The following is an 18,387-nucleotide window of genomic DNA, read 5'->3' as shown; positions in this document are numbered from 1 at the left end:
GTTAACTCATGAAACTCTCATGTTCCAATGTCTAGTTCTGAAATCATGCAGGTAGCACTGTTGCACAGGAAACCTACTATTCTAACACTGTCATGAACAACCAAAACCATAGCCGTCTGTCATATTTGTCAGATGGGAAAAGAAATAAACAAACAAACCGTGCAACATTTATAACAGAGCTCATCAGAATCACCTTCAAGCCTACCAGACAACCAAACTCGTTGAATTTCCAGCTATCTGAATTACTACCTTTGACAAGTCATAGAAAAAACAAAGACATTACAGCCCTCTCCTTTCGTTCATTCAAAACCAGTTAAAGAGCTTCTTGACTTGTCTCAGTTTTTGCTACAAAAAAAAAAAAAAAAAAAAAAAAAAACAATTTAAAAAAAAAACAGGGGAGGGAGGACGGAATACTCTTCTTCCAAACGCTTTACAAAGATGACACGGGGTGAATAAAGACACCTTTCTTTTCAGTGTCCACACAGATTTGGAATAGATTAGCTACCTCTGATTTCTGTAAAGTCCACACCGAGTTATTTTTCTTCTTTTTAAATGCAGCAATCTCTCTGTCTTTAAGAATCTTCTGTTGCTGTTCCATCTTAAGCTGAAGTTCCTCTAAACAAAAACAAACAAACAAAACTTTCTTTCTGCCTCAGTCAGTGTGTTTTTCAAACACATTTAATGACAGAATCTACACAATCATGAAATCAGAAATATTGAACTAATTTACATGCAAAATTGCAACTCAGGGCTAGACATCACATAATAACATTCAAAAAAATAGCTGAAGAGAAAGGAAGAATGAAGATTTCTGTGAAAATACTTATACACAATTTCTTCAGTGTCAAGTAAGCAATTACTTAAAAGGACAAAATCTGGTAGTATAGTACATTGCCTTTGGGAAAACAAAGGTCAAACTGGTTGATCTTATTCTTTGTCATAAGGAAACAGAAAGAATCCTACTTTAATTTGTAGCTGGTCCCGCTGAAGCTCTGCTTCTAGTTGCTTCTTTTTTTTCACTCTCCTCACGCAGTCTTTTCTCTAGCAGGGTCTGCTGATGCTTCATCTGAGCCACGTTCTGTTCAAGTTCTATTGCTCGTTTTTCACTTTGGTTAGATAGAGAAGCCAGATTCTTAGTGTCTTGCTTCTTCTTCTGTAAGGCCTGAATGTTCATGGAAAATTTCAGCTTAACAACAGGAAAACTTAAAACTAAAACCCGACTCAGGTTAATTCTCTATTTCACTGAGTTAGGACAGTGAGCAAGACTTGCTACATTTTGCCACAACAATCACACATTATCTCTAAGGTCTCTGAGCGTTCGTAAAATCATCAAAGACAGAACTATCTAACTACTTAGTTGTTAAATAGTAGTGGGTATAACTGTGTGAAGGTTCTCATTGGCTACTTCAATCCAACTAGCTTCAATTGTGTGAAGCTGGTGAGAGTTTCACAAGCAGAGTGTACGGATGATAGTGTCTCAGGTGATGCTGAGACAGGAATTTGCAAATCCTAATGGTCATATTGGAAATACCTGCACTTTCAGCTTAGCTGCATCCATCTTCTTTCAGAACTCTCTTTGCAGCTTGGCTTTCTCAGGAAGCTCTCTCAGCTCCTTATTCTCCAGCTCCTGAAGCTGTTTTTGAGTTTCGGCCAGTTCCATTTTGGCCTGCTCGGATTCTTGCTCCGGTTTAGTTATCTTCAAAGAATATTGCCTGCTTACACACTCTGCATCCTTACCTTAAAGACATCATATCCAAATAGTTTTAAAACAGCAAGCTAATAATTTGCAATGTATCACTTAAACCTGTAATTGAATCGTTACTTACTTCATCCTGATTAAACCAAAAATTTCTGAGACATTTTCCAAACCTAAACAAACAGCTCCCTTATAACACTGAAATATAGATGAACAAAGGAATTTTAAATCTGAACTCTTCATAAACCATCTGATGTCACCAAAGAAAGTAACACCTGAGTGCCACATCAAGTGAAAATTTTCTGCCTACTGCAGTCCTTGACAAAATAGCTTGCCTGTATTATTATGTTTTTTGTTGTTTGTTTGTATGTTTGTTTGTTTGTTCCCCAGAAGAATATGCTACATATTTCTCAGCTTTCAACTTGGTAATCAGCAAAAAACTCTCGATTGTGTTTCTACTGATTTGCCCTGTTCGGGCAATCTGATTTGCTCTGTTTGGGATTCCGTAAGTACTGTTACTGGGGGCGCACAATGTTTCTCAATGCCAAAAGACTGCCTCAGGAGAATATGTACACACTAGAAGAGTGTGATTGAAACAGGTAAGCACAGATCTTTAGGGTCATCACAATGATAAGTTTCTGGCAAGCATATATGTATCAGGACAGGTGTGTAATGATATAGGCTAACAGGGACACTGACCTTTTCCCTCATCCACTTCTGACTCCTGCTTCTCTACTGCTATGATGGCAATGCAAGCATTCCCAGCACAGTGTCGTATCTTCTCTCCTATCCCAGACACTGGGTGACAAACACATGTCCATGAAGAGATCAGTTGCACTAAGCATACATGAAAAATTACACTATAGGTGGATAAACACAATAAGCTACAAAACACAAAAAAATATTTAACAAACAAATCTGCAGATCACAGCTGAGTAGGACACAATAAAAATTTGCAGCCTTCAATGCACTCATAGCAAGTAATTCATAGAAGTTAGGAAAGTGTAAGTTACCAGAAGTATTCCCGCAGAAGAAAATTACCCAAAAACTAAGATATGCAGGTCTTCAGAAGTTTTGTGTCTTTTTTCTTGCTTATTTCTGAATGTCTTCATTTCAATTTTTCAGTCACTTACCTGTTCTTACTAATTCCTTAATAAGTTCTTCTTTCATTTTGATGTTAAGTGCAAGTTCTCCCATTTTTTGCTTGGCCTCAGTGAGTCTCAACTCTGAATTCTTTAACTTCTGCATGTTAAAAACATGACTTTTCTGGAGGCAGTCGATTTCTTCACCTTGAAAGAAAACAAAACAATGTGGAGACCAAAAAAAAAAGGAATAAAAAAGGAATAAAAGGAATACACTCTTTAGCCAAAAGACAGTGATCTGAAATATAGTATGTATAGAATTCTTACAAATGAAGCGAAAGAGCCAAAAGGAGAGAGTATTGCAAAGAGTCTTTTCCCTGCCGTCTAAATATGGAAATGACAGCATGCATTAGCATTTCAAGAATGCTAATGAATGCTAATCTGAGAGAGAAAAAACATATTTAATTTAAGCATTTCCAGTGCATCTCTGATGAAATAATAGCATGTTTCCTTTTCTTGAACTAGTACTAGATTTGTAGGTCAAGTGCTTTCTCGCTAGTAAGTAGTACTCAAACATTAAGGTCACTGATGTCAATTTCAGAAAAGGGAAAAGGAAAATAATTAAAAAATAAATTTATGTTGAGCTATAATGAAAAAAGTATTTGTAGCAAATAAAGACATTTTGATGAGAAAAATAATTACATGTGATAAAGACATTATTGCATATTCTAGTATTATATCTAACACAATTTACTCTCATGACTTCCATTTTACCTGTGGCTGTATCAGTCTGTGGCACAGATTTGTCACATAAGCTGGACTTGTCAACTTGACATTTCATGTCACTTTGCTCAAAGGGAAAGCACAGAGAAGCCTGTTTTCGTGTCCATTTTTGGTTTATTGAATGCCTAAGAAAGAATGGAAAACATGATACATTCTAAACACAAAGGGATTTTTTTTTCTTTTAACTTTATATAAAGTACATGATATTAAAGAGAAGAGTGCCAAACTGAGAAAGCTTACATAAGCATTTGCACCTTCTTCTTCCCATGCTTGATCTTGTTGGATGATGTCCCCAAAACAAAGATCATGCAATCTTTATCGCATCAAAAAAATGTGGTTTTTAAACTAGTTTCATAATATGCCTAGTTGGTCCTGCAAATTTATTTTAAGTAGTATCACAAATGGCCTCACATTACAGTAGGATTAGGCAGTAATATTGTATTTGCTATATATTTATCTGTAACAAAAGTTAAAGAAAAAATTACCTAAATGAGAAAAAAAAAATAAATTACTTTTGACTGTCTGTATTTTCTTTCTCTTCATCACTCTGATAGAGAGGTGGCAGTGAAGGACTTCATCTTGATCTTCTATGTAGCTCAGTATCATCTGGCTACGAGCACGGAATCCTGCCATCATCCGAGCCAGGGAAAAAGCAGGGGGACTGGTATACACCTGCCAAAAAGCACCAAAAAAACACTTGGAATAGTTCAGTAATTCTTTATTGATATTCCAATAGTATTTCAGTTTAAAAGTCTTTCACTACCTGACCTTGTATGCAGAATTGCAGGTGTTTAAATAATATTTCTGAGTACCTGTGTACCAGAAGGTTTTGCAAGAGAAGGTTCTGCTTAGAACACTTGTCCCAAGTGCAAAAGAAGGTACTGTTACCAACTTATTACCCAAAATGTTCAGTTTATCAGTACAGAATAATCATTCATTTTGGGAATGCTTCCTATCTGAACTGTTAAACATTGCACAAAAAGATCACTAAAGACTACAGCTTTATGACTGTGATAAATTCTGTGTTTTAAGTCAATTTGTATGGGGCTTTGAGCAACCTGATCTAGTGAAAGGTGTCTCTGTCCATGGCAGAGTTGGACTAGATGATTTTTAAAGGTCCCTTCAAACTCCAGCCATTCTGGGATTCAAAATGTAAACCCATAGATTTTGGACAACTGGGACATAGCGTGTGTCGCAAGACATTCGAAAGTACTTTTTCAGTCTTCAATGCTAAAATGCTTCAAAGCCAAACAGCAGCTGACAATAGGTCACCATAATTTGTCACGCCCAATAGAATTATTGAACGATAACTGTTAAAAAAAATGTAATGCTTAGGTAGACCTTACCTTTCGTGTCTCTGTCCCTGAAGATGGGTAAAGGGAGTGTAGCAGACTCTTTGTGAGTGGGACACTGTATGGCCTTCTTGCAGATGCCGTAACAGCAGGCCCATCTCCACAAGCACTTGAGAAGTCCCAAGTTTTCACAACCATAAACTTCTCTAATTTTTCTTTTAGCTGATCAATAAGGATTTGCTGTTCCACCATTTTTTCATTCTCATATGAAAAAAACAAAAACAAAAACGGTTGCTGATCATCAGGTTTGCATCATACCTTTCTAAATTCATTATAAAGGTCAGTCTTCTTGTATATCATTCACCAACTCTAAATTCTTCTGCAGTGCACAGGCAAATTCTGCAACAAACTGAAAATTCTCTGGCATGACAGGTAGAATCTTACCTCTCCCCAAACTCCAATCATTTTTTTTTTGAGACATTTTTGTCTCTAAAGGACCTGTCCTATATAAATTATGTCAGCTAGATTTAGACATCTAGTGAGAAGTAGATGACATATTTATCAGCCCTTGCTTGCCTTATTTGTGTGTTCATGGATAAATAAAACGGTAATTCAAGAAAAATGTTCAAATGAAGCACATGGTCTGAGTTTAAAGAATGAAATGTACATACATGTAGGCTTCCTCTTCCTCTTGGAGTGGTCCAACTTGAAAGATTATTTTTATTAATTAACATTCATAAAATTGGACGTGACCCCAGGATCCCCTGTATCAACCGTTACTTTCTTTTCTACCCAGCCTCAAATTTGTCGGTAATGCTAGTTTGAAGAACTTACTTGCCTTTCCTACAGCAATCTCTGTGCATTGTTCAAAATTACATATCTTCACTGAACTGATTTATCCATAAGGCCAAGACCATACAATTTTCAGTCTTCTCTGTTCCTTTCAGAATACATCGAAAATCTTGCCTACCAACAGGAAATTTGAATAACAGCTAGAGATAGTTAACTAAAGTATGCATTCTCCTACTTTGAATCATATATTTTTTATTTATTCTTTTTTTCTCATCTTCTTAGACTGCAAGTCCTTTCCCCATACATAGACAATGCCCCACAAATTGACATTTTGTTGGAATACAATACATAATATTTCTGTGTCATAGCAAAAAGAATATATATGTCAATACCATACATTTTATGATTGTGGAAGTAGTAATGGGCAACTCCACCTTACAACTTTTTTTTTTTTTTAATCCCTATAAGACTCTGTCCCTTATGCCCTTGTACATACAACCCCATAGTGCATAACCTGTTACATAAATACATGGGTACAAACATTTACATGCTACTTTTACAGTTCTTATTCTATCATGTATCATTGAAACGACACTTTCCTGTGCATACAACTTTAAGCCATTTGACACAAGCATTTGATTTAATTATTATACTGATTTTTCTGTTTTTAAGTAAAAGTGAGAGCTGCGATCTTTTGCCTACAGTACAACTGTTTCTGTTCATAACATCTGCCTCGTATCCTCCATAGGATACAATTATAAGCATAATCGTATATAAGCATCTATGTGTATTAGAAGCATGGATTGTTTCAGTCTAATAAGCTGACAATATGCAGTATGGGTTAAAAAAGGAAAACACACAAAAAAAGCCTATCCAGAGATGACAGAACAGAAAAAAAGTTACAGAGGGAAGGAAAAGATGGTGACCAGTGTACTTACCTTTCATTCATTGACTCTCCCCAAGCCATCAGCAAAGAAGAGGAAAAAGGAGGATAAGGAGGAAAAGGAGAATAAGGAGGAAAAGGAGAATAAGGAGAATAAGGAGAATAAGGAAAAAAAGGAGAAAAAGGAGAAGAGTACTAACTAGCCATGTTTATGCTGTTCCCTTTAAAAAAGGTCAGATCTATCATCCTATAAAGTCAGATCTATCAACTATCCTATATATGGTCTCCTGGATCTTGAAATGCTATTCACTTACTACCCATTACAATTTCATTAGCATATACAAGATCTAGAGAGGGAAGGAGGCAAGCAGTGTTTCCACTGTGTCACTCAGCTTCTTGTAATAGTAAACTCTCAGAATACTAGGATGAAATTCTGTCTTAAAAAGTCAAAAGGCAACAATACTTTACTCTCACACTGAATAAAGATATAACAAAGCATGTTTCTACACAGCCTTTCAATTAAAGCATTCTGTAGGAACTTGATGGTCTTTTTGAGATTCTAAACAATCTTTTAAAGCCTTTCAAGTCCTAAATCATGAATCGTCCTGAAACAACTTAGCAACAACACAGATCTGGAGGGAGGCAGGAAGCAAAGAGAGGGTGAATGAATCACTTAATATCATACAGGAAGGCTGTGGCAGTTAGGCTGATACACAAACTTCAGGAATCACAGTACTGTGATTCACCCACTAGATGATCTCAGCTCATTAGGGAATACAGCTCTAATTCAAACAAGGTGCTTGTAAGACTGGTAGGTGTTTACATCCAAAAAAATTCTGAAGGATCTGTCTTGAAATCATGAGTACATTCCTATAGTGGACGGATGGTTTGATATAGATATATGTAATATATGCCAGAGGAAAAATACCTGTAATCTATGTCTTTCTTCAGCCTTCTTTAAAGATTCCAGTTGCTCTTCATTTTCCTGTATTAATGTCTTTATCTGATTCTGCAATATCTTCAATTCATGATCCTTCTGGCTGAATACTTCTTCATCCATAGCTAGAGCCTGCTAGATAATAAAAGGAAAATTCAGCCAGTGGAAAAGCAGGCATTGTTATTCTTGAAGTTGGAAAATTAAATACATACATACATTTATTTGTTGTTCAAAGATGTGAGTGGAACTGCAAAGTTGTGACGTATATATGGCAAATTCTCCCACCATGGAATCACAGAACAGCTGAGGCTGGAAAGGACCTCTGGAGGTCACCTGGTTTAACCCCTGGCTCAAGCAAGGCCACCTTGAGCAGGTTGCCCAGGACCATGTCCAGGTGGCTTTTGCAGGTCTCAGAGGATGACTCCACTTCTTTGGGCAACTTGTTCCAGTGCACAGCCACGGCCACCACACAGTACACAAGTGCTTCCAGATGTTTGCCTAGAAGCTCTTGTGTTCCAGTATATGCCCACTGCCTTTTGTCCTGGCTGCACGTTCACTGCACCTTCCCTTCAGGTATTTGTAAGACATTGCTAAAATCCCCCACTGAGCCTCCTCTTCTCCAAACTGAACAGTCCCATCTCTCTCAGCCTTTCCTCATTGGAGAGGTGCTCCAGTCCCTTAAGCATCTTTGTGGCCCTCTGCTGCACTTTTTCCATTATGTCCCTGAATCTCTTGCATGGGGGAGCCCGGAACTGAACAGAATCAAGCAGAATGCAGTAGAGAAGTTGGAAAGGACCTACAAAGATCATCAAGTCCAACTGGCTGACCACTTCAGGACTAACCTAAAGTTACAGCATGTTATTGCGGGCAGTGCCCAAACGCCTTCTGAATACTGACAGGCATGGGGCACCAAACAGCTCGCTAGGAAGCCGGTGCCAGTGTCTGACCATCCTCATGGTACAGAAATTTTCCCTGATGTCCAGCGTGAACTGGACATCCCCCACAGCTTTGTGCCATTCCCATGCATTCTTCCCTCAGTTACCAGCAGCACAGACCAGCACCTTCCCTCCTCAGCAAGTTGCTGAGAGCCATGAGGTCGCCTCTTGGCCTCCTATTCTTCAGACTGGACAACACAAGTGTTCTCAGTCTCTCCTCATAGGACCTGCCTTCCAGCCCTTCTACCAGCTTTGTTGCCTTCCTCTTCACACTTTCAATTATCTTCACATCCTTTTTCAACTGGGGTGCCCCTGAGCACACGATACTCAAGGTGAGGCCACATCAATGCTAAATATGGTGGGAGACTCCTCTTTTGACTGGCTGCCTATGCTGTGTATAACGCACCACAAAATACAGTTTGCAACTGCAACTGGACACACTACTCCAGCTGTGGCCTCACTGAGCGGAAGGATCACATCTGTTGACCTGTTAGTGACACTTTGCCTAGTGCAGCCAACAAAACCACTAGCCTTCTTAGGAGGAAGGGCACATGGCTGACTCATGTTCAACTTGGTGGCCACCAGGACGCCCAGCTCCTTTTCTGCAGGGCTGCTTTCCAGCAGGGTGGCCCCCGGCATGCACTAGTGCCTGCAGTTGTTCCTCTTCAGGTGCAGGACTCTGAACTTGCCCTTGCTGAACTTCATGAGGTTCTTGTCAGCCCACCTTTCTAGGCTGTCAAGGTCCCTGTGGCTATGGCAGCATGGCCCTCTGGGGAATCAGCTGCTCCCTTCAAAAGTGGTTTCCACCAGTCGTTTCTTTACTTCTGTTTCTCATCTATTGATTTTGTTTTGACAAGTTTCTTTCTCCCAAAGGAAATAATGGACCCATAACCAACACTACCTTACAAAGTGGGTATTTAAATCCAATTACTTTCTTCGGTGTGCTGTGAGATTTGGCTGTAAAATCTCAGCATCAATCATAATATTAATACACTTCTCAGACAAAAAAATAAGGATGGCCCTCCTCATTTTTCATCTCAAAGAAGAGCCTAAAGATTAAAGAAATTATAATGTTATTTTTTTTCAGATGTTTTTCTGGGCAAGTGATCCAATAGTGATTGAAGGTTACTTCCAAATGTAGTTGGCCTTCCAGAAAACCTTTAGGAGCCAAATGCAAAGTATAGACACACTATGTCTTACCATTCTAAAGACAGATACTTCTGTACAACTGTATCTTTTCTGTACAACCTATATCTTTCAAGTAAATACAACTCTTAAGAGCTGCTCAAGAGCCTTTATTGCCCTGTTTATTTTAGCATCTCCCTAACCATCTCCTCCGAGCTGTGGATGGCATGCTTACCTGGGTATCTTTCAGTTTAAACCCAGCTCTTACACTGTTTTGAACCTGGGAAGCGGAGCTTTACAATAAGCCAGAGAAAAAAAAATGAAGAATAAATAACAGAGCTGTAATTTAGGATGATGAGAACCAAGAAAAGCCAGAATTTGTGTATGCGATTGCGAGGTAACAATCTACAGGCTTACCAGAATTCAGTGTGAAAAATGAAAATAGGTTGATTTTATAAAATTCTAACTTGTTGGAACTCTATCTCCTCCTCCTACGAGACAGACACATTAGCTTTCCTGATTTGTTCATAGGTACCTAAACAATCAACTTAGAATGAAATACCTGGCAGTTCTTTAGTTCTCTCCTCAGCTGAAGAATTGTGATATGATGGGGCTCTTGCATGGTGCCAGTTCCAGTGTCAATTTGCTGCATGGTGAGAGCTTCCTGCTTTTTAAGCTAACATCATCATTCAAATCAACCAGGAATGGGAAGGCTTCATCCAAACAGTTTCTGTAGCTGAAGCACTGAGCTTGAAGCTGGGTGAGCTGTTCTTCTAGCAAACTGATTCGGGTTCTTTCTTGATTTAAGTCATGTCAACACTGATTACCAACTTGTTGGTTCTGCAAAGCTTCTCGGAGCAATCTGATTTCAAGTTCCATTTCATCAATCCGGTCTTGATCAGGGTTGTAGTTGACAACTGGTTTATTTCTAATGTTTTTGGCTCTGTTTGCATATTTGAGCGAATTTACAGATTCATCAAAGTCTGATGAGGATGGACTTATACATGTTATCATGACAGTCTTGGCGTTCCCTCCTAGGGAGTCTTTCAGAATGCGAGTGATTTTAGCATCCCTGTATGGAATATGTACGCTTTTCCTTTTTGGGTCTCCAAGCGCACTGATGACATTTCCCAAGGCCAACAAACCACTATTGATTTGAATTGATTCTTTGAATCCTTCACTGGTATTTCCAGTCTTTGTCACCCTCTCTGATCCTGCCAAATCCACAAAATGGAACTTTGAAGCAATCATCTGGACTGATTTCCAAGATGAATCCTGTGGATCACTATTTTTTTTGAGACTCTGCAGATTGTTTCTGACAAATACTGATAGTAAAAATGGCATGTGATCGACTAGAGTGTTCGTTCATTTGTGTTGTGCCTGCGTGACGAGCTGCATTGCCACTTTCCAACAGGCTCATCACTTCATCTGCACATTCTACTTGGAATTCCTTAGCACCAACAATCACTTCAAACACCAAAAGAAAATCAGAATAATTACATTAATTTTAAACTTTTCAGTAAAAGCTTACTGCAATTATGAAGAGTCAATCTATAAACACAAATCACACAAGCATACAAGCCTGCATTATTATAAGGTCGTAGCACATAGCTAAATAAAATAAAACAGTATGTGGAAAGCACGAAGTACAGCACATCTGAAACCTGCAGAAATAGAATATATGGGTGTATTTTGTCACACCATTTGAAACAGTATTGTAAACAGAATACACAGAATACACTTAGGTGTTTACACATCGTCTTATGAAATTTGCAACCTAGTGCTATCTAGAAAAAAAGTATGAGCAAACCTAGCTCAAAGCTTACTTTGTCAGTTAAAAAAAAAAAAAGACAGAAATTTTGAAAGTTTGTAGTAAAAGTGACTCCCACCCTATGTTAAGAACATAGTTCTTAGTGGAATGGAAGCAGATATTTACAGCATAAGTAGCTTAACAAATATAACTTTGAAGTGAGAAGCAAAGGCTTAATCTTAAAGCATTCATTCAACTGAATAATCATGCACAATTGTGTTTCTATGCTGAATTTGCAGAAACAGTAACAGTACTACCTTACCACCTGATGCTGCTTCTGGAGGAACATTGATATTGTTCATAGGAATCTCAAATGAAGGCTGCTTCAGATCAGCTAAACTGAATTGATATTTTGAAAACGTGACTTCGTCTAGTATTAGTCATCGGTAAGCTCTCTTTTCAAGAGATGGAAACAATAATTTGTGCACACAACAGAAATCAAATGCACGAAGTTCTAGAGCTGAAATCCTACCTGTATTTCCGTTTTCATCTTCTCAGATATGTAAATCTTTCACAGAGGTCTCCAACTCCAATAAATCTCAAAGTTCTTCCTCGTAAACCTCTATATAAGATACCTTCACTCGGAAATCGATGTTATGGTTTTCAGAAATATGCTGAAATAACTCCTGAATAGCCCGTGGGATTATGCCTTTTTCATCCTCTGAAACTGATGCTAAAATAGAAACACAGATGTCACAGACACTTGCAGTCATTCTGTCACACAAATTACAAAGACTAAAACTAAAGAGAAGTCTGCGAGGTTTATCACTCAATATAATAAGGAATAGGAAGAGCTCAGTTTTCCCAAGTTTTCATGTAAAGATTTGCTTTTCTGTTGATCAGAAATGCATGGAAATGATACAGAACTTTACTACTTTCTGCGGGTACGAGACTACAAGAAAATTAAATTAGTAAAAAATCACGCTAGAAGAAAAAAATATTTTGAACTTGCTAATGAATTAATGATAAAACTTCAAATCCTTTATGCAAAAAGAACGAATACATAATTTTCAGGGTTTCAAATTCAGAATCAAGGACCAAGAAAAATCCAGATAGTCTTCTAATTCCTGCTACTCCACTTCTTCTCTCTTATTCAGCAGAACAGACAAACAAATTGTGACTTCTCGATACGGAAGGGAAGATAACCAGAGCTGGTGATACACGATTTCAGGGAAAGTCAGAAAGCAAAATTGTATACATGCAGAAGCTGAAGAATTCTTCTGCGAACTAATACAGAAAAATAGTAGTTTCCAGTCTCAGGTGTTTGAGAAACACTGACTTGGAAATACCAAGTAAGTCGAATAGTAGAGTTTCAGATATCTGCCTTTAAAAAAGCAAAATTTGAATTCCACATAAAGTTCAACAAGGCCAATATGCAAGGTTCTGCACTTGTGCTGGAACAGTTACAAGCACAACTACAGTCTGGACAGAAAACAGATTGAGAGCAGCCTTGAGGAGAAGGACCTGGCGGTGTTGGTTGATCAGAATCTCCACCTGAGCCAGCAATGTGTGCTTCCAGCCCAGAAAGCCAACCATATCCTGGGCTGCATCAAAAGCAGCATGGCCAGCAGGGGGAGGGAAGTGATTGTCCCCCTCTGCTCTGCTCTCGTGAGACCCCACCTGGAGCTCTGGGTCCCCCAGCACGAGGACGTGGAAGTATTTGAGAGAGTCCAGGAGGGCCACAGGGATACTTAGAGAGATGGAGCACCTCTCTTACGAAGACAGGCTGAGGGAGTTGGAGTTGTGCAGCCTGGAGAAGAGGCTTTAGGCACAGCAGCCTGCCAGTGCCTAAAGGGGGCCTACAGGAAAGCTGGGGAGGGACTCTGGAGGGACTCTTTGGCAGGTGGTGTAATGATAGGACAAGGAGGAATGGCTTTCCAACTAAAAGAGGGTTGATTTGGATTAGATATTCAGAAGAAATTCTTTACTCAGAGGGTGGCAAGGCACTGGCACAGGTTGCCCAAAGAAGCTGTGGATGCCCCATCCCTGGGGGTGTTCAAGGCCAGGCTGGATGGGGCCCTGGGCAACCCGGTCTAGTGGGTGACATCTTTGCCCGTGGCGGGGGGTTGCAACTGGGTGATCTTTAAGGTCCCTTCCAACCCAAATCATTCTAGGATTCTATTCCATGAAATTTATCTATGAAATCTCTTTGTCAGACTCTGAAAAAAGTCCAAGAGTGAGTTTGCTTCATACAATTACCTAAAGCAGATACTTTCTAAGTAGGATAAATGGAGCCAAAATTTCTAAAGCACTGTGTTTCAGAAAGTAGGGTAAGTTGCCTGTTAGAATAGAGAATGGGAAAGAGCACTTTAATTTTTTTTTATTTTTTTTTTTCTCTCATACTTTTGGTATAGCCTAACGGACACAGAATTTGTGTTTAGAACACAACCATCACATAAACTTTGGAATATATATGTCTTTTTTTGCTATACATTTTTTCATTATCTCTTAAAAATTCTCAAGCATCATCTGTTATGTATTAAATACTTAATTTGCAGAACTACATTGTTCACACACACACAAAAAAAGACTTTTTACAACGTACCAATGTGACCACCTCCAATGGTGTAAGTCTTCCCAGAACCTGTCTGTCCGTATGCAAATACTGTAGCATTATATCCCTCAGCCAAAGACACTAGAAGAGGTTTAATGCAAACTGGATAAACTTCTTCTTGGGTTGAGTTTTTGCCAAATACAACATCAAAAGTGAAGACACGGTCTTTCCCAATGATTATTTGTTGTGTATTTGGGACTAATCTCACGCATACTTGGTGGTTATGAAGTACTTCCTTGGAAAGCAGAGGTCTGACCCTTACTGCAACTTTAACCAGGATCTCCTCCATGCCGGCCTCCATCTCTGTGCTCCCCCCTCAGTATTCAGGAAGTCATTACGAGATCTGTTACAATTCCTCTGTTCACCTCATTTGCAATTTTCTGCACCTAAGAAAAAATGTTTTCCGAGTTAAAGAAGAAAGAATTAACTCCCTGCTGAAGCAGAATGTTGAAGAGTTTCCCAAAGAATACATAAGCAACATTACACCCTGGAAAGGAACTGTGATAAAAAAGCAGATATGTTAACAACTGTTAAACCAGTGCAGAAACTAATTTTGCTTCTATTACCTTCTAAGCTAGCAGACTTAACCTTTGGTCTGAAAGTGGTCAGACTTTCTGTTTGGACGTTATACTGCCGGATGAAGCAACAATATTGTAAGATCTTGTTAATGAACTCTTGATAAAGCATAGACTTACAATGAACCTTATTTTCTCACTGCTACAGTACCGATGCATAGGCAACAGAAATTATTCAAAAAAACCTTTTTATCCGGAATTAATACCTATAGACACACACGTGCTTGAAAGCCATCTTCTGCTTACAAGGGCCAAGTATTTAGAATTTCAGAAGCACAGAAAGCTGTCGTGTTGCTTACATGGTGGGTATGATTTTAAATAGTTGTGATTACTACACACCAAGCATTCCTCTGATTTTAATCCGTCTCTTTATGCCCATATGGAACTATTTTTTATTAGTTATATATTTCAGCAACCATGGTTCCTTATACTGCCCCCCATCTATTAATTCTGAAGCACAAGAAGAAGCATCGAATAGGATTTCTTTACAAATGTCTACCAGAAACACTCCAAAGCCTCGAGGGGTATCAAATGCTGCCGGATCCCAAACACATCTTCTGCTCTTGCTGATTCTCAGTCAAGGAGGCTTTGCCATGCAAAGGACAGTTTGCTGAACTTCCTTCTTGCTCAACTCCCACGCAGCCTTTTTGCTCTGTTACCCAACTGGCAGAACTCACCAGCTAAGCACATCAAATTCAGCCTGCATGAAAATGCAACCAGAATGAAACACAAGTCTTCTGTGGTTGCAAAGAGAAGAGTTTTGGCATTTCACTCACACCCATTTGCATTGAGGGCTTGTCCATTCAGAGCTGAGAAACTTTGGAAGCTGACAAAAAGCCTTGTTGTACAGAACAGAGCAAAGGGAAGCCAAGAAAGAGAAGCAATAGCCTGAAATCCTGCTCATTTCAGAAAGGGCACGGCAATCACGAGCACATACTGAAAACTTACTGACTCCCCCCCCGCCCCCCCCTCCCAAAATGACACCCAAACCAGTCGCGGGAGGGGAGGGGCGGAGGAGGGGAGAGATCCCATCTCCTACTTCCTCAAACAAACACCAAGCAAAATGCCGGCTCAGCGGCGCTGTGGGGCGGCTCCCCCCAGCCCCAGCCCCGGCCCCGTCGCTCCCCACTCCAAACCTGCTCCGGGCGGCGGGAGGCAGCCTCCGGGCGGGCTGAGGGGCCGGCGGGCCGCGCCTGGGCCGCCCGCGCTGCTGGTGACAGCACCTCGCTAGGCAACGTCCGCAACCTTCGGCGGCGCCGCCCCGCCGCGCACAGTGGCCCCCCGCAGCAGGAGGGCGCAGGCGGAGTGGGGGTTGAGGGGTGGGTGTGAGGGGACACCGGGGGGCAGCGGGGGGCAGCCCCCGGCCCCCAGGGACGCGCACAGCTCGCCCTCGAGTCCTGGGGAGGGTGGAGGGGGCCGTCTGCTTGTGGTCAAAGCAGGGGTGCGAAATGCGGCTTCCATCGCCGCGCTCGTCATGGAGGAGAGCGTCTCCTTACGGCTCCGGTGGAGCTCAGCGGTAAAGGCTGAGTTTTCCCTCAAACACAAGCGGTCTCCAAGTAGGCGAGCCACGCTCACAACTGCTCGCAGCTGCTGGCCCAGCAGCCGCCGGGAGTGCCCAGGCACACGTCCACACACAGACACATCTGTAGACACAATGCCGACAGAGCTCAAGGAGCAAAACGCGAACGGATTCTGTCCGATTTGTATATGAAAAACAACAGATAAGACCAAGTCGGTCCCATTCATGACATGGAACACTGCTTTAGCAATTTGTAAGTGCACAGAGCTTACTCCACCCTAAAGACTTGATAAACAAAGAGACATTTAGAAAGCTAAGCTGTGAAATGACTGAAACAAAAAGGTGTATTTCCAGCTTCAGTTCCCTAAAGCGTGTAAGTACTTCTCAGAAACATAAGACAGGACAATGTAAAGATGTAATCTGCGATTAAGTAGTTCTTCTTTCACAGGGAAAACCAAAACCAATGACTTTTCAGGGACAGCAAAAACTCTTGATGAGACAACAACCTTACTCACTGTTGAAAATATAATCCCTTTACATCATTGGCCTCACTCTGCTGATGTTCTCTCCTTTTTCTTCTTTTCTCTCCTTTCTTCACATTTATAGATCTACACCCTGAAGCTAGAGATTTACCAGCACGTCGGCCACTTCTGCCTTTTCCAGGCTCTGAATCAGTATCACTTTCCAGTTGTAGTAAGGCAAAACGAGACGCAATGGTAGGGACTGAACTGATTAGAGCAGATTCCACTGCCATGTCTGGAATTCTAGGGAGCTGGCTTCTTTTAATTATCAGTTTCCTGGGAAAGTAGCACAGAAGGTAGAATGAAAACATTGTTTGATCAAACAAGCAATAATTCATATCATTAAACCACAGAAGTGGTTTTTTTTGGCTCAGAAAGCATAAGACAGGGCTGGAATTGGGGGAATGAGGGAGAAATCAAAAAGATACAGTATAATTTATTTATATTTTAACCGACTACACTGTATTACCTTAGGTAACTAAAGAAGAATTACATAAAATAAAAAAAAAAAAAAAAACCAACAATCTACCAAACACATTTTAGGCTAATACATTCGCTCTTGAGAGATTTTGTGGAAAAAAGGTGGCTCTACAAGAAGCTGGTCTTCATGTTCTGGGTGGAAATAGACACAATTAGAATAGAATAGAATAGAATAGAATAGAATAGAATAGAATAGAATAGAATAGAATAGAATAGAATAGAATAGAATAGAATAGAATAGAATAGAATAATTTAGTGCTTAAAAACTATTTCAGATGCCATCCCCAGAGCCTGACAAACACAATTTAAAAATGAAGTAGATAATACACATACGCAAGCTCCAGTTTGGGGTAAGCAGCCTTATCTCTTCTTTTACAAGAAGTTTAATTTTGTTTGCAATGCACTGGAGATTCAGCAAGCAGTTTTCTCCACAGGGAGGTGAACCCAGCATTTCAGCTGGTACCGTCCACAAACATCAAGTTCACCTGTTCTTAGAGCAAGACACAGAGGATACGTTGGGAGGAGACAGAACTAAGTAACACTTATGCCTTCTGTTGTTGCCTGTAGCTAAAAGCAACATGTACATCCCTGGGACACCATTCTAAAGATCAAATCATTTACCTAACATTAAAGCTAGATTCTGCGTATATCTATGTTTGTCCAACTGCAATTTTTCCATGCAGAGTTTGGTCAATTAGCAGAGTATTGAAAGTGATGATATCCATCTCTGATTACAAATTTCATAGAAAACAGACATCTAGATATGCTGACATATTATGACAGCGGTGTAGTGAGATAATACATACTTCTTGAAATTACTGTTCAAAAGGGATCTTTAGATTTTGAAACAAGTTCTTGAGTTATCTGCTTAGATAACCTACAAATCTGTTCCTTATTAAGTACTATTACAAAAGAACATGAGACTCTGCAGAAGTTTCCACAGGCTCTCTTTACCACTTAACTCCAGAATTTCTCCAGTCCAAAATTGTATAGGTGCTCCATATATACTCAGATATGTCAACATGCAACAATAGCATGGCAGAGACCATTCCCCAAAATAATGATTTAAAAGGAATATGTCATTTCACTTTTCAGAGATGAAAGAACCATGCTCTACTCTTAAGTTTACAGGAGACAAAAAGGTTATAGAAAAGAGCATTCTCGTCACACAAAGTTACTCAACTCCATTTCTCTCAAAAGAAGAGAAAATGAAGCTGGTCATCTTAGGAGAAAACGGCCATTGAGCTGTGAATCTACTTGATGCTGATATTCAGATTAGCTGATCAGACCACAACTATGTATCTAGAAAATACAGGTCAATCATATCTACATCATAAGTAATTCATATTTGTCACTCTTTAAATGACAGAACAGGATACATTTGGATTTTTGTGCAGACAAGA

At 39.8% G+C, this 18,387-nt stretch overlaps 1 pseudogene; it reads right to left on the bottom strand.

Annotated features, from left to right (window-relative positions):
• LOC139999198 (kinesin-like protein KIF27) overlaps positions 1 to 18,387 on the bottom strand; it is a 35,953-nt pseudogene that overhangs the window by 10,208 nt on the left and 7,358 nt on the right.

The sequence above is a fragment of the Anas platyrhynchos genome, chromosome 21 (assembly GCF_047663525.1).
Source record: "Anas platyrhynchos isolate ZD024472 breed Pekin duck chromosome 21, IASCAAS_PekinDuck_T2T, whole genome shotgun sequence".
NCBI classification, from domain to species: domain Eukaryota; kingdom Metazoa; phylum Chordata; class Aves; order Anseriformes; family Anatidae; genus Anas; species Anas platyrhynchos.
The sequence above is the reverse complement of the archived record's forward strand: the minus strand, read 5'-3'. Positions and strand labels throughout refer to the sequence as shown.